The 22,473-nt window shown below is 36.2% G+C and overlaps 1 pseudogene; it reads right to left on the bottom strand.

Annotated features, from left to right (window-relative positions):
- Positions 1–19,335: 19,335 nt before the first annotated feature.
- LOC100774536 lies at positions 19,336–20,726 on the bottom strand (annotated as a pseudogene).
- Positions 20,727–22,473: the final 1,747 nt, after the last annotated feature.

The raw sequence follows: 22,473 nt of genomic DNA, 5'->3' as shown, positions 1-22,473 counted from the left end.
TGAAATGCAGGCTTTCTCTACTATGCCTTGTGTTATTATCAAATATATTATTCCAAGCCTCAAAAATCCATTCATAGAAAGTTAAGTCTGCTTATTACTCAATTATATCTGAACATGTGTATTTAAGAAAATCAATATTCCTTAAAGCATTAGAACAAACATTATCCACAACTTTAACCAAGACTCAGATGAGAGGGTATAATATTATATTAATAATACCTCCATGGTTAATGGTTCTACAAATCACACTTACAGTTTTCCAAAATTTGGTAGAGAGTGCTATTTTGAACCTTCTGCTTTTCTCCCAGAAAACTGAATTTCAAATTAAGAATGTGATAGATTTTACTGACTGTGTTTGTGTTGCTATGCTATAAATGTACTCATAGAAAATTTCCCACAAGTGCCCATCCCCCTTGGAGGGATAATCTCTCAGCCCAGATACATGGAGGAGGGCCTAGGCCCCACCCCAAATTATATGACAGACTTTGATGATTCCCCATGGAAGGCCTCGCCCTCCCTGGGGAGTAGATGGGGGTGTGGGATGGGGGTAGGTTAGGGGCATGGGAGGATAGGAAGCAGAGGGTACTGGGATTGTTATGCAGTAAATGATTAAAATTAAAAATATTCCCCTAAATATTAAATTCTAAAGAAATGATTGTCTGTTTTCTGAATGGAAACTGAGGGACAAACTGCTCCTTATTTATTTAGTATGTAAATTTAGTCATATTGCTCATAATACACTACACAGCACCTGCTCCTGGTAAACATGAGCATTTTCTTCCTTCAGTGACCACCTCAATTATAGATGTAGTTCACAAATGTGTTTCTTGTATTTATATATACACTTTTAAAATGTCACTTGAAAAAAAATTGACTTGAGAAGTGTGTCCTGCATATACCATTTCTATTTTGCATTTTCTATCATTATTTTCAGACATAAAATATATCTAGTCATAATCAGACGGAAACTCAGACAGTGCCTGCCCTCTCATGGGAGGACATCTTTACCAAAATGACAGGCATATCTGTCACAGGGCAAAATGATTTATCTCCTCTGATTTCATTCCATAAAGACGCCCTATACAAGGTGAAGTGATAATTTTCCTCAGAGTTAACATGTCCAATGTCTCATTTTTCATTCCAGTCCTTGTGAAATGACATCAAACACTAAATTGGAGAGTAATTTTAGTGGTGAGGCTTGGCTGCCTGCCTACTTCTCTGGGAAAACAATCAGAATATATATACTTTTAAGTTGTAAAAGTTGTACTGCTCCTGGCCTTGGGCTGTTTTAACCCCCTACTGCAAAACCAAGAGCAAAAATATGTGACAAAATTATATTCTTGACAAGATTAACATAAATATGAAAATTTTGTTAAAGGATTGTCAGCATAAAACTTAGGGAGATCCTAGGATAAGAAAGGCTGGTAATGTATATGGTAGACACATATGAAAGTAGTGATTTATTTTTCTATGCCAGGAGAAAAAAGAACAAAAAGATTAATTGTAAATTTTCAACTGTGTACTTCCTATCTTGATCCCCATATGAACACAAACACACCCCCTCACACAAGCAAAAACATACTAGCCACCATATTATTTTAACAACTAAGATCTTATAAACACCAACAATGTGTCAGTCAAATTTTTATATTTACAAATGATGGCATATATTAATTTTGAAAATTGTAGCTTAAGCATTTTCCAAACAAATATTTTTATAACAATTGATCATTTGACCAGTTCAACCAGCCACAGTCTTAGAAAACAAGATGGACCAGGAATATGTTTGTAACCCAATAATCTGAGCCTGAGTCCAGCCTCCTGAACTTATTAGAAAAGTTCGTTGCCTGTATTCTTACAAGTAAAATAAGAATAAGAATGCTTACCTGAAAAAGCCGTTTAAAAAACTAAACTAGGTTAATGCATATCAATTTCTCAGTAATAATGACTTATAAATACCAATATTCAATATAAAACAGTAGATACTGTTATGATGACAATTAAATAATTTTAAATAAAATATTTGTTTTTTTCATTGTAAGTGAATATGAAACCTTAAAACTAAATATATTCCCCATTCTAAATTAGAAAATGATACAATAAAAAATGGCTTCATTAGTAAGCTTGAACTATTTCTCCTTTAGATGTAACAACATGGAGACTATATTTTTGCAACCCAACAATGAGAATGTAACTATTTTAGAAGTTATATTCTGAAGTTACTCCTGTAACTTCAACATTGCTTTTGAAGATTTTCTATTATCTTTTCTTCTGTTTTATTGCTTCACAATTTTTCTTAAAAGTGTGAATAAAAGTGAGATGTATACACACACACACACACACATACACACACACACACACACACACCAATGAAACAATGAAAAATCTAAAGAACTCAGGAACTAATCCATATTCACAAAGTCAACTCATTTTTGATTAGTGGAAAGAAGACATCATGGATAATACACAGTCAGTCCAATAAAAATTGCTAGCAAAACATTTATGAAGATGAATCTCCTCTAACTGTGTTTAAAATTCATAAAGCACATCCAATGCCCAACAATTAAAATTAGAACTATGACAGAAACAAGCACTAGTAAAATATTCCTACACAGACTTGTAGATAAGATTGCCAAGCTACAGTCATTTAAAAATAAAACAAAATGAAAGTGATATAATTCCCTGATGCATCTGCATAGCCAAGGAGATACTCAACAAAACTAGGACAGTTCAGAAAGACTGGAATGACACAGGCGTAATCTGCCCCTATACACAGGTTTAACCTCTGGAACACATAAATAACTGAGAAAAACTTAAACATAAAAGTAGCAATTAAAGGATCCCAGAGAAGCTATATCTATGAGGCCTCACAAACATGGCTACCTACATTTAACTTAAACAAATATGAAATCAATGGCATGCTAACATGGAAGAGAGAATGCCTTTGAGAACACTAAACAAAGAATTTCAAGCAACTAAGAAATGCTGAGAATGGGTGGAAGAGCAAACGAATAGATTATTCATAAAAATGATAGGTAATAAAGCATATACATATAAATTACATAATATGGACTGAACATGTTGAATTTATAAACTAGTGATATATATATATATATATATATATATATACCAATTTAAAATAAAAAATTTTAATGTAAGCAAATGAGTGGGTACATAGGAGGGGTTGGGAAAAGAAAAAGATAGCAATAGGAAGTAGAAAAAAATTGTCTTAAATAACTGAATAGTCTTTTTTTCTATTTTTATTTAAGTTAGAAACAAGCTTGTTTTTCATGTCAATCTCAGTTCCCTCTCCCTCCCTTCCCCCTGCCCCCAATTAAACCCCTATCCCATCCCCTTTCTGCTCCCCAAGTAGGGAGAGGCCTTCCATGGGGGAACTTCAAAGTCTGTCTTATCATTTGTAGCAGGGCCTAGACCCTCCCCCATGTGTCTAGACTGAGTGAGTATCCCTCGATGTGGAATGGGCTCCCAAAATCCATTTATATGCTAGGATAGTGATCTACTCCCACAGGACCCATAAATCGCCGAGGCCTCCTCCCTAACACCCATGTTGTATGTGTGTGGTTCTCGATCACTCCTATGCTGGTTTCCCAGCTGTCAGTCTGGGGATTCACCAGCCTGGCTGAATAGACATTTCTTCAAAGATGTAAATTTGTAATTAATATATGAAAATTTGTAAGCTTCATAATTATTCAAAGAAATGCAAGCCAAGTTACAGCCACAATGAGAAATCTTCTCACTGTAGTCAAAATAACTATCTACAACAGTAGTAATAATACATAATACAGTAAACCATTCTAGAATGGATACAAGGAGAAGGGAATTCATATATTGTTGAATAGAATATAAGTAATAAAGAGATTCTGATGTTGAATTATGTCAACTTGACAAGACCTATAATTAACTAGAACATAAACTTTTGGTCATACCTGAAATGGTGTTTCTAGTTTGGTTAACTATGCTGGGAAATCCACCTAAATATGAGCAAAACAATTCCTGAGTTGAAATTCCTCATACATCAACCTCTGCTTCTTGACTGTGAATGTAATGTAACCAGCTGACAGTTGTCATGGTGTCTTAGCTATCACAGACAGTAACCTACTGAGCCAAAACCAAAACTTTCCTTCTTTTAAGTTTTATTTTTTCCCTTAGGTATTTTGCTACAGGGATTTGAAAAGAAAAAGAAGCTAACATTGATATTAATAAACAACCCGATGAAAACCCTATAAGCAGGTATCGTGTATGCCTGTAGCACAAGCACTGGGAAGGCAGGTAGCTGGATCTTTGTGGGTTCTCTGTAAGTTAGAGACTACATCATGTAACCCCAACTACAAAAACAAAAATGAAAGAAAGGAAGAAAGAAAGAAAGAAAAGTTTTCAATTGTTCCAGCAATATCCTTAGTAGGTATCTACCCAATGTGATGAAATTCTTATATTAGAAAAATACTTGTTATCTCTTTTCACTGTAATATTCCTCATAATATTCCTCAAAAATGAATAATGGCTCCTGATTCCCTTCAATGGTGAATGGTTAACAAAAATAAGATAAATTCACACAATGAAATTTGTCAATTCAAAAAGAATGTGTTCATCTATAATCTACAGCAATATGAATGGAGTTGGTTCATGATTATATTAAGTAAAATAAGATTAATATGAGATGTTTCCAATTATTTGTGGAAAGCTGTCAACAAACTTTATAGAAAAGTGGGAGGGGCAGAAACCACTATAAGAGCAAAGGTGTCACTTCAAGTTCTTCTTTAGAAACAAAAGGTAACTGCTAGTTAAAGCAATCTATGATCTACTCATAAAGATGACCTCACAGTGTCACTTCCCATTCATGAAGAAAACTAACATTTAAAAAGATTGAAATGCTGATATGTCCTTTTTTTAAAATCTTCTTTTCTACTGTGGGCAGTGCCAGGGCCACCCAACCTTGTGGTTCTTCCTGGTTGCCCCAGAGAAGCTTCCCTTCATGCCTGGATACCAGCAGAGATGTAGGCCTTGGATCTAGAGTCCTCTTGGAATCAGCTTACGTTTTCACCTACCTCATTCTGCCACCCCAAGTTCATCTGAGTAGTGATAGTTTGAACATTTGTGTTCATTGTTTAGTAAGCAAATTGGTGAGGCAGCTTAGTTTAATACACCACTTATGTTCCAGACAGTCTGAAAATAGTGCTTTGGAATTACTATCTGTGAATCATATATGGTTCTAATTGTATTTTTTTATTTGTCTCATTTCAGGTTTTTTATTTTAAAATCATAATTACTCTTTTCATTTTATCTTAAAATGGGAATTGCAAATGCCACATAGTTAAGGCCCTTGTATTAACTTTAAGCATCTTTGGACATTTGTATAAATTAATTTGTGATAAAGTTAGTATGTGTTGGTATTTCCTGAAACAAACATGTATGAAATAATTCAGTCTTTATAACACATATTCACTTATTTACATCATAGGAGCAACTGTGTAGATTTTGGACAACTCTGTGGTTTGAGTATGTAACATGTAGTAACTGGATTCACTATCCTCATTTCATGTGAAACTGTGGATTTTCTTGATAACAGCCTGCAAAACTGCCTGTATTTTTTTAAATCTTATTTTACATACCAATGCCAGTTCCCTCTTCCTTCTGTCCTCCAGCTCCAAAATGCCAATTCATATACTAGGGATAGATAGTAGTTCCACTGTTAAGAGGCTCCACAAACTGCCCAATCCTCCCAACCGTCACCCACATTCAGAGGGCCTAGTTCTATTTTATGTAGGTTCCCCAGCTCTCAGTCCTGAGTCTGTAGGCTCCCACTTGTTCAGGTCAGTTATTTCTGTGAGTTTCCCCATCATGAACTTGACCTCTTTGCTCATTATTATCCACTCCTCCCTCTCTGGACTGAGTCCAGTGCTTATCTGTGGATCTCTGCATCTGCTTTCATCAGTTGCTGGATGAAGTTTCTATGATAACAATTAAGTTCATCAACAATCTGTTTACAGGGGAAGGGCAGTTAAGACAGCTTCTCCGCTATTGCTTAGACTCTTAGCTGGGGTAATCCTTGTGGATTCCTGAGAATTTCCCTACTGCCTGCTTTCTCGCTAAAGCCATAACGACTCCCTCTATCATGGTATATCTTTTCTGGTTCCCCTCTCTGTATTTCTCTTAATGACTTCTAGTCACTTTAGCTTTTTTTACAGTCTTAGGAAAGGATCACATTTAGAATCATCTACTTCTACTAAAAGCCTCTGGTAGCAATAAAATGTGATCTATATAAATTGTCTATTTTATTAAAGGATTTGCTAAATTTGTCATCTTATCTAAGTGGGTTACCCATTATGACTCCAATAGAGAGTCCCTTATGTCTATTATCTCAAGCAACCACCAATTGTTTTCTGGACATTTCCTTTTCTGAAAGTTTAATGCAAATAGTCTCATGTTACATACGGTGCATTTATCTTCTCTTCATGTGTTTGAAGCTCTAACTATGAATGGTAGTTTCTTAACTGATAAAAGGTGTCCTATTGTCTTTCACTTTCTATGACCCTATTTATGAAGCCTTCAATTGTATCTATTTCTTGATTGTTGGAACAAAACTTCCTTTCACATAGAAGTATTTAATTTTTCTCACAGTTCTGAAACATTACTATGGTGGAAATACTGTTGTTATTTGATCAACATAAGAGCTTCTTTTTTTTTTTTTTTGGTTTTTCAAGACAGGGTTTCTCTGTGTAGCTTTGGAGCCTATCCTGGCACTCGCTCTGGTGACCAAGCTGGCCTCAAACTCACAGAAATCTGCCTGCCTCTGCCTCCCAAGTACTGGGATTAAAGGCCTCAGCCATCAACACCCAGCCTGTATTTTCTTTTGAACCTTAGAACTTCTTAAATAAGGAAGTCCTAGCTGAAAGAGTCACAGTTGAAAATGACCAACCAAATTTGTAAAAACTGCAATTTCTTTAATGGGACAATAACAATTCAGTTACTTGAAATTGTAGTCAATTTGAAAGGAATACCTAGAAATTCAGTTTTCAAGGAGAACATTCAATAGCATAGATGTATTTTGGGAAACACAGAAATCTGAATATATTTTCACATCTGTATTCTTGAATATGAAAAAACAAATAGTTCCTCACTCAGATTTAAAGGTGTCCTTCTGCAAGCAGGAGACAAAGGCATCCATGTCAATGAAGGGCTATGCTTCCTGGTCCTCTCATAGAGCACTCTGAGTATGTCTCAACCACAATCATCAACAGAGTAGAGACTAAGTTAAGAAAGCCCTTAAAAAACTGGCTAAAATTTGAAGTTATGAAAAAGCGGAATTTGATAATTCTTCAACTGTCTGTTATGATATGAAATAAGTAGAATGTGAAAATTCTAAATCATTAAATGATTTAGAAAAATCCTAAAATCATTAAATGAAGTTTTGCCTTCCCAAACATATTGTATTTAAGCATTTAAGGGAACAAGTACTTCACAATTTAAACTCATGAGTTTCAAATTACAGTACTCTTATTTCAAACATGGGGAAGCTGAACTTTGAAGCTTACAAATGAAATAATGAACTATCAATGTCAGTCAGCTGATATGTAGGAGATCAGGTTTGAGATAGTGAATCACAATCCAAAAGCTTTCCTGCTAACCTTCATGTTCTTTCCTCCCCACTTTTTTAAACAGTAAGGGTTTCTCTGTGTAGCCTTGGCTGTCCTGTAACTCATTCTATAGTCCATGCCTTTGCCTCCTAAGTGCTGGGATTTTAAAAATGTGGTCTACCATTGCCTTTATGTTTTCTATACTTCCAAAGCAGTTGCCCTCTGCCTTTGAGGCACGTGATTCTTATTGTGTGGCAGTTCCATTTGTTCCTACTTAAATTCATGAAGCTTGTGGTCATGTCTCTTTCTGCTCTATTCCATCTACTGCATTGACTGCATTTTATTTTTGGAAATGCTTTCATCATCATTCTCATAATGAGACTTTAAATTTCCCCACTGGCTGTGGTGATATCTTGTTTATATTTTAACAAATAAAGCCTGCCTGAAGATCAGATGGCAGAGCTAGCCACTACTTGAATGTCTGATAGTCTGTACAGACAGACAGGAAGAGATGTGATTGGGTAAATAGAAATGATAAGGCAGTAGGAGACAGGAGCTCAGTTTCTTTTCAGCTGTGAAGTAGAGTAGGTAAGGTGACTGTGGTTTTGCTCTTACTCTCAGCATTTTCCCCTGTATCTAACTCTGGGCTTTTATTGTTAAGACCTATTAAAGCCAGTCATGTTACAACTGGCTTTCCAAGTGATTTATGATTTGAAAGTAGTATATTTTCATAACCATCTATGATGCATTGTATAGTATTTAAAAAGTTTCAACTTATGTCATCATACAGTGATTACTTTAAAATAATATGAAACTTTTATTTCATATTTTCTAGAATTAGTATAAAGTCCATCAATGTTAGAATAACAAGCAAGCTCCAATTATCAGCAAATAACAGAGTAACACATTGTTTTCTTTGCAAAGTATATTATTTCAATTTATGCTGATAGAATTATGTTGGTGGTAACACCCTTAGTATCATTCTAATAATATACAAGCATTCCTTATACTCTTTTAGTAACAGAAATATTTTCTTTTTCACCTTACTATTGATCACTTCATTTTTTGACTGCTATCACAAAATCATGCAATATTTTGACTGAAGAATTAAGTACTCTACCTGAATACAAGCTATAATTATTTTTGTATTTCTCAATTTTTATTTTGATTTTTTTGTTTACTGTAGGTTGAATATTTTAACAAATAATTCAGAGGAAGATTATCTTAATTCATAATTTAAATCATAATATTAAAATGAATACCCCACAGATTTACTGTCATAGAAAACATACTGAACACATGTTCAGATTGTATTAGCTTCTAGTCCATATAGCATACTACAGTATTAAGATCAACTTCACTACAAATAAAAAGCATTATGAAGACAAATGACATTATTTGCATTTAGTTGCAATTTTGATTATAGTTTGGAATCTGTTTATATATTGATCAGTTTTCAAGTTATTAAGAAACACTATATCTTTCATCTTTTATGTGAAGTACATTGGTACCATATATATATATATATATATATATATATATATATATATATCCACTTTGTGTTCCATGAAATTCAAGGAACTATATTCTATGCAGCTGCTATCACTTAAATATATAAAACAGAGAAAGCATGAACAAAAAATGTTCTAAAGGAATGGGACTTACATGTTTTTATACCAAATACATTGAATTTTGACATAGTTGAGAAAGGAAGTTAGAGGAGTTAAAAGACAGCTGGTTCAATTCAGTTTTTACTCAAACGACTTTCACCATATTCACATCTGTTTCATCAAATGAAGTTTGCAACCGTTACACTTTGGTACTAACGTTTTACGGTGTGCACTTGGTAACACAGTCAAAGCAGGGGCTCATTTGGTGTTTTTAAAAGAAGTTGTGTGTATAACATTAGGATGATTTTGTTGTTATGTCTGCTTAACTTCCTGCTTTAAGTTCATCCAAGTGCTAAAACTGTTTTTATTCCTTTGTAGACAGACTCTCTAGCTAGCAAAGGATTGCTTCTTGATTCTAGTTTGCAATTCTATTTTCCAATGTTCACTTACCCTGCGAGTGAGATTTGCCTCAGCATGAAGCATCATGCTTATTTCAAAGTAGACTCCCTTCATTTTTCTTTCAAGACTTTCAGTGTTTCTAAGAATGTGCTCAGCAGGGAATGGCAATTTATGGACATTCTTCGTTTGCTTCTTCAGATGACAATGTCTGTGTTTACACAGTGAGTGACATTCAGATGTGGAATAGAAATGTTCCATTAATTTGGATTGAGTTTTCTAATCTTTTCTTGTTTTCCAGTATAAAAGGAAGCTTGAATGAGGTTCAAACACCTCTAAAAACAATTTAGTTAGCATAAGTATGTTAATCATCAGGTAATGCTGTAGAAAAATTGTTTAAACACACAAACTAAAGGGAAATTTAAAAAGTAAAATAAAAGAGTGGGCAAGTATCCACTGCTTGTAATTGAATTGTTTTAAAGTAAATTAAATAAGTCTTTAAAATAAATATTGTAGAGGAAAATAGAATGCTTAAGGGACTGTTTTAGGAAGGAATAAACACTGCTTTGCAAAGGAAGGTATGCTGCTGATACTGTGTCAATTTTATAAAAAAAAACATAAATGGTTACTTGGTTTCTGACATAAAATCCTTCTCTGGAATCAAGATGTGATATAATTTCACTGTGTCTAGTTTGATTACCAAAGTAAGAAAATCAAGTAGTTGAGTCTTGACCATGTCACTTTCTAAACAGGATATAAACGGACATGTTTGTGAATGAGCCACAAGCATTTTACCAATATAATAATCATTGCTGTTTTTAGGGTTCATCAGTTTTAGTAAAAACTTAATGAGCTAAGAAATAGTCTTTCATGTCCATTTTTCTCTGTCTATGTGAATACCTAAATCAATTCCTTGAAAACGTTGAAGCTCCAAAATACTTTGAAGCCTATAGGTCTGCAAAAGAAGTCCACTCCTTCCTGTCAGAGGCTAATGCTGCCTCTTTCCTAAGAGGAATGCAGCACCTTCAATGCAGAAGAAGCATTCCCAGGATCTTTTCTCTTGTCACCAAATCTATAATTGGTAACAATGTATCTGTGAAATGTCTCCTACTGAAGAAGAGCTTTTCAGAAGTAAAGCAGAGTGACACACAGCAGAACTGTTTCTCAATCCACAAGTTAAAATAAACAAGGGTATAAGAAAAGAGGACTCATGTAGCTTCAAAGTAATGCATAACTATTTCCTGGCACTGTGGTTAAAATCAACGCAATTCTTGCCTTCACATCAAAGGGAAGGTAGCATGCTCACAAATTAGGGATGAGTTTATGTGGTACAAATTTTATGGTTTGTGGGCTAACAAGATGGCTCAGCTGGTGAAGGTGCTAGGCAAAAAAGTGTATTACCTGATTTCAACCCCCAGGCCAGATGTTGTGGAAGATGATATTTGACTCCTGCACATTGTATTTTCACTTAAACACACACACACACACACACACACACACACACACACACACAAACACACACACACACACACACACACACACACACACACACACACAAAATATGATGAAATATATTAAAACAAACTTTTAGATTATATTACATTTTTGTGTGTGAATGTTTGCCTGGAAATATGTTTCCAGGGAAGGCAAAAGATGGCATCAGTGTCCTGGAAGTAAAATTATCAAAAGTTTTCAGTCACCATGGGAGTGCTGACGACCAGGTCTCTGTCCTCTACAAAAGCAACATATGCTCTTAACTAATGAGTCATATCCCTGCCCAAGATAAAAACTGAATTACAGGCCTTCTTATTCAAGTAACCCATTGCCACTTACTCTATCACCTATAACTTGGGAAAGTTAAATATCTAAACATGTTTAAGAATTAGACAAAGAATTTGATTTGTCATTTATCCCTGGCATAAATCTTGTTGCATGGCATGCATGTGGGGCTAAGTAGTAAATGGAATCCTGTCTCAGACAAGGTTTATCAGCTGCCCATGGAACACTGTTTCTACTCTCCAAATACATAATTTGACTGGATACATTTGGCAGTTGATAGAAACAATGGAAACTTGGTTCCTAGAATAATAATTATTAACCAATGAGAATAATGCATATTCTACACTCACCTCAGAATGATGGGAAGGAGGGTGGAGTCAGGAGAATAAAGGACATAAGACTTGCTAGAGGACAGGTAAAGCCACAAGCCACATAACAGAATATAGATTAATAGAAATGAGTTAATTGTAATGCTAGAGTTATCTAGTAACTAGCTTGAGATTTCAGTCAAGCATTTATAAATATTATAAATAATATTAAGACCCCTGAGTGGTTTTTTTGGACCTTGCAGGCAGGAGAAAAATGTACAACTCCAGTATATAGAAAGCCTAGTGGGAACTTAAAACTTCTGCCCTGCTCACACACTCATACAGCTTGGAATAAATTGTTAGATAGGAAATTGTTCTACTGTGATGGAGTGGCAGAAAATGATGCTAATCTTGCAAACCTAAAGGACTGAATATAGGTCGTCCCCAATATATCCTAATTTATTTGTTCATTTTGTACCTACAAAATTTCAGATATCAGGAACACAGAAGGTTATCACAAAGACAAGTCATTAACTGCCCAGTTAGTTTATGGTGCCAGAGAAGAATCAGCTGAAGCTCATCAAAACAGATTCAGTTAAGTGACCTGTATAATCATGCAAGCCTTTTTTTTTTGTTCCCCAATCCAAATCAGATTACAAACAGAAAGAATTTATATCTATATTATAAAGAAAAGCCTAATTTTCCTTACGCAGGGCTATGTTAATTCTGCCACTATCTATAAAACCAAGGTCTTAAGAATTTATATCATCTAAACACTGCATATATTTTAATACATAAAATCAATGGTACAATGATATTCAAATCATATGCTAAGTAGAACTAATTATATTGGAGGACATGGAAGGATTATGTGTTCTGGGTTATAGATAGAAAACAAAATAATATTCAGAGGCATGTCTCTAACTTCCACAAAGATTTTTGAGATCCAGTTTTCTATAAGGTGCCAGGACATTTTCTCCTTCACATTCTCCTAAGACGATAGAATCTATATGGCACCTATCATCACAGTCCAGAAGCTTCAGCACCTTGCAGTTCCCACCAGGCCTAGAGGTAGCATATTCCACATCTGAGATGCTGCTCTCACATATTTATTTTGTTATGAGTATCAGTTATGAGAAACTCTAAAATTGAAGAAAGGGGTTTGTTTTTTTATGATTCATTCAGAGTAACTGATACAGAAAAGAATTATAGTTTATGATAAACATTGGTAAAAACATTTGTATGTGGAAATATTTTGAGATGACAGAAAACATAATAACAATTAAAACAATAGTAGAAAACTTGACCATGGGGTAGTCTTTCTGAATGCTGTGATTAGTCATAGGCTGCTAATAAATTATTTCATGCATAGGAAGTTGAATATTAGCACAGCATATTGTTTGTCTTTTTAAAACAAGTTAAAAAGTTATTTTATAGGTATAAGTGTTTTGTCTGCATGTATGATTGCTTACCTGTGTGTAACAAAAAAAAAAGAAGACCCAGAGACTGACATTGGGGTTCTGACTTCAAGCTGAAGAACTGTAGAATGCCACTAGCTGTTGACCCTACCTCAAACTGAATGGACTGAGTCTGCTACCTCCCCTCAGAGTGGCTGGAGAATCCTGAGAGTGAATGGTCTCCTATCCTCAATGTGGCTGGAGAATGAATCTCTCCTATACTCATTGTGACTGGAGAATGAATGCCTGATACTGAGAACTTGCTCCTGTCTTACACACTTTCCTAAAGCTAGGATTAAAGACATGTGATCTCAGGTGCTGAGATCATCTTGGTGTCAGCTGTTTCTCTTTAGAACTGGATCAACATTTTGTTGCTTTGGGTGGCCTTGGACTCACAGAGATCTGTATACCTCTTTATCCTGAGTCCTAGGAATAAAGGTGTGTACCACCACATTCTGGCTGCTGGGATTAAACGTGTGTGCCTGGCTTCTATGGCTTGTGGCTGGCCTTGATTTCTGATTCCTCAGGCAAGCTTTAATGAATCATAAATAATGCCTCTGCATGCCCAATACCAACAGAGGTTAGAATAATGAGTCTGGTTCACCTGCAACTGGAGTTACAGGAGGTTGTGAGCCACCATGTGGCTGCTGGGAGTGAAACCTGGAATCAAAACATATTATAAAAAAAAAAAAAAAGAAAAAAACTTTATTGTCTCCAGCTTTGAAATTCTGCGATATTGCTATGTACAATCTACTGCCATTGCATATATGTGTGTTTTATTGAGTATATCTTGATTTGAATAGGTAGAATATATTTTATCAGTGATGTAAAATTCAGATTATCATGTCTTAAAATGCTTATCTAAATGTTCCGTTTAAGACAATCTTAAGAAAGCATCCTTCAAAGAGATGGCTTGGCAGTTAAAATTACTGCTTTGGCAGAAAATCTGGGTTCAGTTCTCAAAACCCACACATTGGCTCACAATCATCTCTAACTCTATTTGCAGGTATTAAGTCCATATGTGATAAACACACACACACACACACACACACACACACAGAAAATACTTATGTATAAAATACAATGGTTACAAGGGTTCAGGAAGAATTGTATAGAAGATAATTGGAATGAGCATCTAATAAAACATTCTTGTTTGAAAATTTAGAATATATCTATTACTAAAAATTTGTATGATAATTAAAAATAAAAATACATTTTAAAATCTAAAGAGCAAGACAATTGGTTACTGGAACTGTAATCTATATTGATGTAGCAGTTAGAACATCTAGCTTTGTAAAAGTCTGCAAGACCATATCACTGAGATAAAATTCTTATTTTCTTTATATATAGAAAGGTAATTTTTTAAATCAAATTTACAACTACATTTTGTACTGTACCTAAGGATTTAGTTCTTCTTGTTTACAATTTTACTGTTCCTGGTTAAATGCAAATTTCTACTTGTTGGTAAGAAAGCTAATGCTAAATTTATAAAAGGTAGAACATAATATAGTGACATCAAGATTTTCATACTTAAAAGTGGCTTTGTCAGAGGCAAACATCCACAGTTTTACACTGAACTGAACCCTGAAACCTAGTTGCAGAGAGGTAGGAATGAAGATCAAAGGAGTAGGTACCAGGCTGGTGAAACCCACAGAATCAGCTGGCCTGAACAAGGGGGAGCACATGGACCCCAGACTGCTGTCTTGGAGGCCACCACAGGACGGAATCAGACCCCTGAACATGGATGTCAATGAGGAAACCTCTGCACTCTAAGGGGCCTGGTAGTGGATTAGTATTTTTCCCTAGTGTAAGAAGGGACTTTGAAAACCCATCTCACGTGAAGGGATGCACTCTTGGCCTGGACACATGGGGGAAGGCTTAGGCCCGGCCCAGGATGATGTGGTGGACTTTGGGGAGCCCCGTTGAGGGTCCTACCATGACTGGGGAGTGGAGGGTGGATGGGGTGTAGGGTAGGTGGGGAGATTGATGGGAGGGGAGGGAGAAGGGATTGACATATGAAGCAAGCTTGTTCTGAATTTGAACTAATAAAAAAATTTAAAAAAATATGTCTTTGTCATATAGTTATTTGGTGCAATATTTTTCTATATTTTAAATATATTGTTGGAAAATAATCAGTGTAAGAGGTAGTTATGTTTATGGCTTCCATCATTTTGAAATAATTTTTTAATAATGAAAGATTATATAATATTACATTTAGATTTCTCATAAAGAAAAAGAAAGGACGGAGTGAGGGTAGGGAGGGAGGGAGGGAGGAAGGAAGGAAGAAAGGAAGGAAGGAAAAGCAAGTTTCACTCAAGCATGAAAGTTTTGGTCACCCTCTTATCTACAAGGCTCAGGTACATTTTCTGTATCCTAAAATCATTCACAACTATGAAAGAAGACACTTGGAGCTCAACTGAATAATCTATGATTAGTAATTCCAGATTAGGCACACAGAATAGTGAATGAGAGCAGGGCAAAGAATGCAAGTAAATATAAGAATGAGATATTTCATAATTTAAACATGTTTAATATTACTTTTAGAAATCATAATGTTAGATTATGGTTAATATTAATAATTAATAAAAGAATCTTGGAATTTGTCATCCTATGGATGTATGAATCCTTGTACTATAAACAATTCAAGAAACATCTCCTTTTGACTCAGCTACTTTGACATTCTAATGACTCCTCATATTTGCAGGGAAGCAATAATGTTTACATGCTGCAATAATAATAAAAGAGGAAGAGGTTGTGAATTTGAAAGAGAGTGGGGGGCACAAGTATAGATGGAGAGAGGAAAATGACTAGTCAAATGATGAAAATATAATATTCATGTATTAAATGCTCAAATATTTAATTAAATAATCTATATTCTCTGATCAAACTGTGTCTGAAATGATAAATGCCCGAATTTACATTCATTGTATTATTTAATAGAATCTTAATACTGCAAAAATATTGAAAAATGCATAATTTATGTAGATTTATTACAAATACTCAAATTTACAGAATTAAAATATAATTCCATAGTGATTTTTTAATTTCTATCATTCTTTCTCCTCTTTTCTCATTCCTAACATTTTTTGTCAACTTTTTTTTATTTGAATTAGAAACAGGCTTGTTTTACATGACAATCCCAGTTCCCTTCACCCTCCCCTACCACAACCCCCCAAATAAAACCCTATCTATCACATATCCTTTCTGCTCCCCCTGGATGGTGAGGCCTTCCATAGGGTGTCATCAGATTCTATTGTATCCTTTGGGATAGCGCCTAGGCCCACCCCTGTGTGTCTTGGCTCAGGGAGTATTCCTCTATATGAAATGGGCTCCTAAAGTCCTCACCTATGCTAGGGATAAGTACTGAATATCTACAGGAGATCCCATAGATTTCCGAGGTTTCCTCACAGAAACACATGTTCCTGGGATCTGAATCACTCCCATGCTGGTATCCCAGCTATCAGTCTGGGGAGCAAGAGTTCCCCGATGTCCAGGTCACCTGTTTCTGTGAGTTTCACCAGCCTGTTCTGGACCCCTGTGCTTTTCACTCATCCTTCTCTGCATCTGGGTTCCAGTTCAGTTCGGTGATTAGTTGGTGTCTGCTTCTACTTCTACCAGCTGCTGGGTGAAGGCTATAGGATGGCATATAAGTTAGTCATCAATCTCATTATCAGGGGAGGGCATTTAAGGTAACCTTTCCTCTGTTGCTTAGAGTGTTAGTTGGTGTCATCTTTGTAGATCTCCAGACATTTCCCTAGTGCCTGATTTCTCTGTAAACCAAAAATGTCTTCCTCTATTATGATATCTCCATTCTTGTTATCATTTATTCTTCCCCTGACTCAACCTTTCTGCTCCCTCATGTCTTCTGCATCCCTCCTCTTCTCCCCTTCTCATTCTCCTAGCTCCCTCCCCCCTCTTCCCATGCTCCCAATATGCTCAGCAGATCTTGACCCTTTTGCCTTCTCCAGGGCACCATGTATGTCTCTCTTAGGGTTCTCCTTGTTTATTAGCTTCTTTGGCAGTGTGGATTGTAGGCTGGTAATCCTTTATTCTATGTCTAAGATCCGCATATGAGTGAGTACATACCATGTTTTTCTTTTTAGCTTTTAAAAGGAGGATTTATTTGACAAGGTTCACTTAGTGCAATACACCTAAAAGGAAATCACAATAAAATGAAAGACTTAAATCAAGGTCTCAGAATTTCATAAAAACACCAAGACACAATATCCTAAGTAATGGTATTGCGTCTCAAAATTTCTCCATCAGCTTAACAAAAGAGAGAGAGAGAGAGAGAGAGAGAGAGAGAAAAGCTTTAAACTCACGTGCCTTTCAGGTTTACCAAATGAAATTAGAACAAACATTCTAAATGTTTCACTTTTAATTGCAGATGCAGCTCCTATAGTGTTTTATAAAAAAAGTATGTCTTTTCAACATGCAGCAACAGTGTTCAATGTAATGTATGTATACAAGCAACATTTTACATAATTCAACTGCTTTTTTTTCAATATAGATCAAAGTAAATCTTTTCTTTAAAAAGTAAATATACGGAGACTGTCTTACAATAATTTTTCCCCCTAAGGGGAATAGGTTTTAAATCAGTGGTTCTCAACCTGTGGGTCGATACCCCTTTGCATCCATATAGCAGATATTTATATTACAGTTCATTACAGTAGTGAAATAAGAGTTACGAAGTAGCATCTAAATGATTTTATGGTTGGTGGTCGCCATAGCATGAGGGATGCAGCCATAGTAAGGTAGAGAGTGTTTTAAATCATTGTTTTCCATTGAGCTATGTAACGTTTGTACTGTTTCTGGGGTAGAGTGTGCTGACTGGCCCATGCATTCAATATTTGTGAATCTACTCATGGTGATGAGCATTTCCACTTCTTCAAATGTGGTGCTGGAGAAATGCCCACCATGCAGAACAACAGAATGTGCTCTTTTGTTCTGATTGTACATGAATGCCAACTCAAAATGCACACAACATTTGGAAACTAGGACACTGCTACCAGAAAATGGAGGACAAACACTTGAAGACATTGGTGTAGGGAGTGACTGTTTCCAAAGGCACAGGCAACTAAAGTAGGATTGACAAACAGGACTGCATCAAACTAAAGTGCTTCTATAGAGTAAAGGAAGTAACAGACCCAGAAGAAGCAGGTGGAAGACAATACAACTATTCATCTGATGGCATTAATATCCAGACTATATAAAGGACTCAAAATTTTGAAGACTAGACTGTCAAGAGAAGACAAGCATCAAGGACACATATTCTTAAACAATAATGACGCGGTATATATAATAGCATATCATAATTGATAATTAAAAATCAAAAGAAGTTCTCCATACAAGTGGAGAGGCTTGTAGATGGACTTGTGAATTGTCAAACTCTCTAAAAGTTAGGAGAGAGTGGAATTTTTCAAGTGAGAGTGAATGTGTACCCTAATATGAATAGTGATTTCTGAGTCAGTGAATGAACCCAGCAGACATTAACCTATAGCCTCCCAGGCTGTGAACATTGACTCACCTGCTCAACAGATAAGAAATAGCCTAGGTAAGGAGAAAAGAGCAGGTCCAGGATGGACCTTCTCTCAGCCTGGTTTCTCACTATGCCTCTATCCTAGTGATATGAGAACAGGTTTTGTCTTGGTAGACCCAGAAGATGTAGGTTTCAGTGAATGGCTTTATTGTAAAATAAACCCCTTTCCTTCCACTCTCATTTTTTCTTTCCTCATCATTATTTTTCTTTTTTGTGTTAGGGATCAAACCCAGGGCTTTGTAGAGAATAAACAGATGCTCTGTTAACACCTCCAATCTTTAGGACATTTTTTTCACATAGTTTGATAAAGTGCATATGAGAATGTGTCTTATTTGCTCAGTTTCAATAATTCAACTGCTTTAACCTAAAGTTGCTTACTGCTTACTGCTTACTCACATGCTAAATTACTAGAGAATAGCTGGGAATTGTTTCCCATTTATGGTTCACTGTATCATCATCCTAGGTGACTATATTCAACATTGAACTTTAGTCCTTTGGGTGATGCCAATTTTCACTTAAGAGAGTAGACATAAAAATTACAAGGTGGATCACAAAACTGTTAAAATGAAGGGTTTCTTTTCCATAAAAAATGACCAAGAGTCAGTCATCAATCAAAATCAATTACATTCCCCATCCAAAACTCATACTGGACATTCTAGACATCCCTCCCATTCCATTCAAGCCCATAGATGCATGGCTTCCCCTATTGTAGTAGCTGCTGTTCACTGCTCCTTGGCTACCTATGCAATGTTTGGTTGAAAATCACTGGAGTTTTCCTGTAAAACTTGGTCATATCCACTCATGCTTCTCTGGCCACCATAGCCAACTCCATAACTACCACTCAGTTGCTGCCTGGCTGGGCCACCGTTATTGGACTGGTTTGACAAGCCCATGCCTCCCATCATTTGGCTACCATAAGCACCACCGCTTGCTCCTGCTGTAGAATTCAAGAATTCAACATATCTGTGTTGCATGTTTGCTTTGTCTTTTGACATAGCTGCATCAGCAACTTTATGGGTTGCAAACTCGACATCTGCTTCACCAGTTACTCTGTCATCAGGTCCAATCTCAATAAGTACTCTCACAGGGTTGAGTGGTGAAAAAAAAATTATAAATGTCATTCTCAGTAGCTCTGTATGGTAATCCCCGCATGTGTAGAGAGTGTCCCATTGTACTCTGGAAAGTAGATCCACCATCCCCATATCTGTGGTCAGACATTCCTGAAAAATAATTGAGGTCTCTTCCAAATCTATCTGAACCAAATCCATAGCCATCATTATAGCCATTGCAATATTCATAGCCTCCATAACCTCCACCATAAGCATCACGCCTCATTCTCCCAAACCCAGCTCCTCTGCCAATGCTGTTATACCCTCTGCCAGCCTCAGGTCTGTCATAGGGACCTGGCAGCTTCATGGCCATAAGTTTTCTTGGTGGATCATAATGAGTTCTAACTTCAGCTCGACTGCTCTTAAATATTTCAATATACCTGTACCCTATTTTTTCCTTGTGTTTCCTTAGAGCCTTTCCAGCTATTTCTTGTAAAGCAAACTGCATGAAGGCCTCCCCTGTTCTCCTCCCCTGGAAGTCCACTGGCAATGTTATCCCATTTGGCATGATTTCCAACCCTGAGAAAAACTGAGCAATTTCTTCCTTGCTACATCCAAAAGGGGGTCCTCTAAGTCGTACAAAGCCATCATTGGCTTGTCAGAATTATTTGGACCAGAATGCTTCAATGCCCAATCCATTTCAATGTTGTTTTATTTGAATACTTCAACATATCTGTGTCCCATAGTTTCTCTGTCTTTTTTCAAGGCCAATTTGATTTCATCTTCTGATTCAGGTTCAACAAAAGCCTCACCACTTGGTCTGCCTTCTCTGGTGTAGATGAAACGAATATGTTGAGCCCCATTTTGAATTTTGTAGTCAGAAAATAAAAAAAATAACAAAAAAAAACGCTGCACTTCATCCGCAGAGCAACACCAGGGCAAGTCTCGGACCTTCACCACGAAGTCCTCTCCACCTTCTGTGCCCAGTATCATCGTCTCTTCGTGGGTCCTGGTGTCGAAACATGTGGAGAGCCACAGCCCTAAGATGGTGCCTGGCTGGATGCCATGTAGTCCGAACTTAGCTGTAAACAAGCCTTATTTGGAAGTGCTTGAGGCATCTGGCGCTCTTCCTCCTTCTGTGGCCTATCCGGGATTGCCAGATGGCATGAGCAGATTGGGCACTGAGCATCTACTTAAGGGCTTAGAGGGGCTGGGAGAGGAGAGAAGCTGATGAACAAGGTTCCTGAATAAACTGCTTGAAGAAGAGTTGTGGTCGTGTTTCTCTTGCTGGTAGAGATAGACGTAACGAGTGGTTGCCCCTATGGGGAACTTCCATGGGTGAACGGTTCAGAACTTCCTGCAGTCAGGGCAGTCGACTGGTAAGTCCCAGGTAAGTTGGAACCAAGCTAAGGACCTCGGTAAGGAGGCAATAAGGCCCTCGGTAAAGAGGCAATAAAGTCTCAGGCAAGGTCGAGATACACGCTACTGAAACAGACTCCACACAAAGACTCGGCATGGCGGAGGAGAAAATCTCTTTCCTAACATCTTACTCCTGAAATATTATCTATAAACTACTATCAAGAAAATTTTCCTGATACAATCTCTAGATATTTATAAAAGCATTTGCTAGAATTACAGAAATTATTTAAGAATACATATATAAAATATATTTTGATCATTTCTACTTTACCCCTTATAACCATACACCATTTTTTATGGCAAATTGGAACCTTACAGACAAAGAACAATTTATGAATGATGAAGTTAATGAAAGGTGTTTAGTAGGCCTTCCTAGAGTGAAGAATTAAAGTTACTTAGAATATGTATGTTTATAAATGTCTAAAGAAATCTAAAAGCTGATGTAAATTCTGCTGCGATTGAAAAGATGTGCTCCTCAGGTTTTGCTGTAAATTCTCATAATGAATAAGTAAAAGGGAATAGATTTTCAGGTCAGAGCTCTGGAATTGTGTAGACTTGATGATTTTCCTCAATAACAGTAACCAGTTAGTAGAGTAACATATCAGAGAGGAGGAGGAGAGAAGGTAAGCACACCTAAGACATCAGCTGAGTCGATTTCATCCCTGGGAAGGGAGAATTGTGTGGTTCTACTGCTCCAATGGTGGTTTCCTGAATCCACAGTTTATCTTCCTCCTTTTGCCTGAACAAATCCTCAGGGAAGAATGACTGTTGTAGGGCCCTTTTGAGAAAGCTGAGTGTGTATAACTTTACTAGACAAACCTGCATCATACAAGAATTTGATGAAGCTAAAGTTTCTAGGCATGAAACATGTATGGATATCAACAATGAACAACATGGGAAGCACTGAGCCATTTCTTTTGTGCATTTTACAGATTAAACAAAAATTCTGTAAATACAAAATAAAGAGGTTGTATTTAAAAATTGATAATTCAGTATGTTTGGAAACACAATCATTGTTGATAATTACATGAGACAAAACACAACTTAAAGGAAACAAACTATTGTGCTTCGAACAACAGAGTTGAAAAGATCAGGGTTTGTTTGTTTGTTTGTTTTTATGAATTAAACAGAATGAGATTTCTTTGATTTTCAAAGGGATTCATCACACTAGATCTGTCTCTTGCATCATTTGGTGCCACCAGCACATTGTGCCATAGCCCTCTGATTTATCACTTCACTGAAGTTTTATTAAACAGTTCTGTCTGATGTATTTTATCTCTCTAAACTCACATAAAAGGGCTTCAGAAGTTCAAAATAATTT

Source organism: Cricetulus griseus, chromosome 5 (genome assembly GCF_003668045.3).
Source record: "Cricetulus griseus strain 17A/GY chromosome 5, alternate assembly CriGri-PICRH-1.0, whole genome shotgun sequence".
NCBI lineage: Eukaryota > Metazoa > Chordata > Mammalia > Rodentia > Cricetidae > Cricetulus > Cricetulus griseus.
This window is presented reverse-complemented; position numbering and strand designations above follow the sequence as displayed.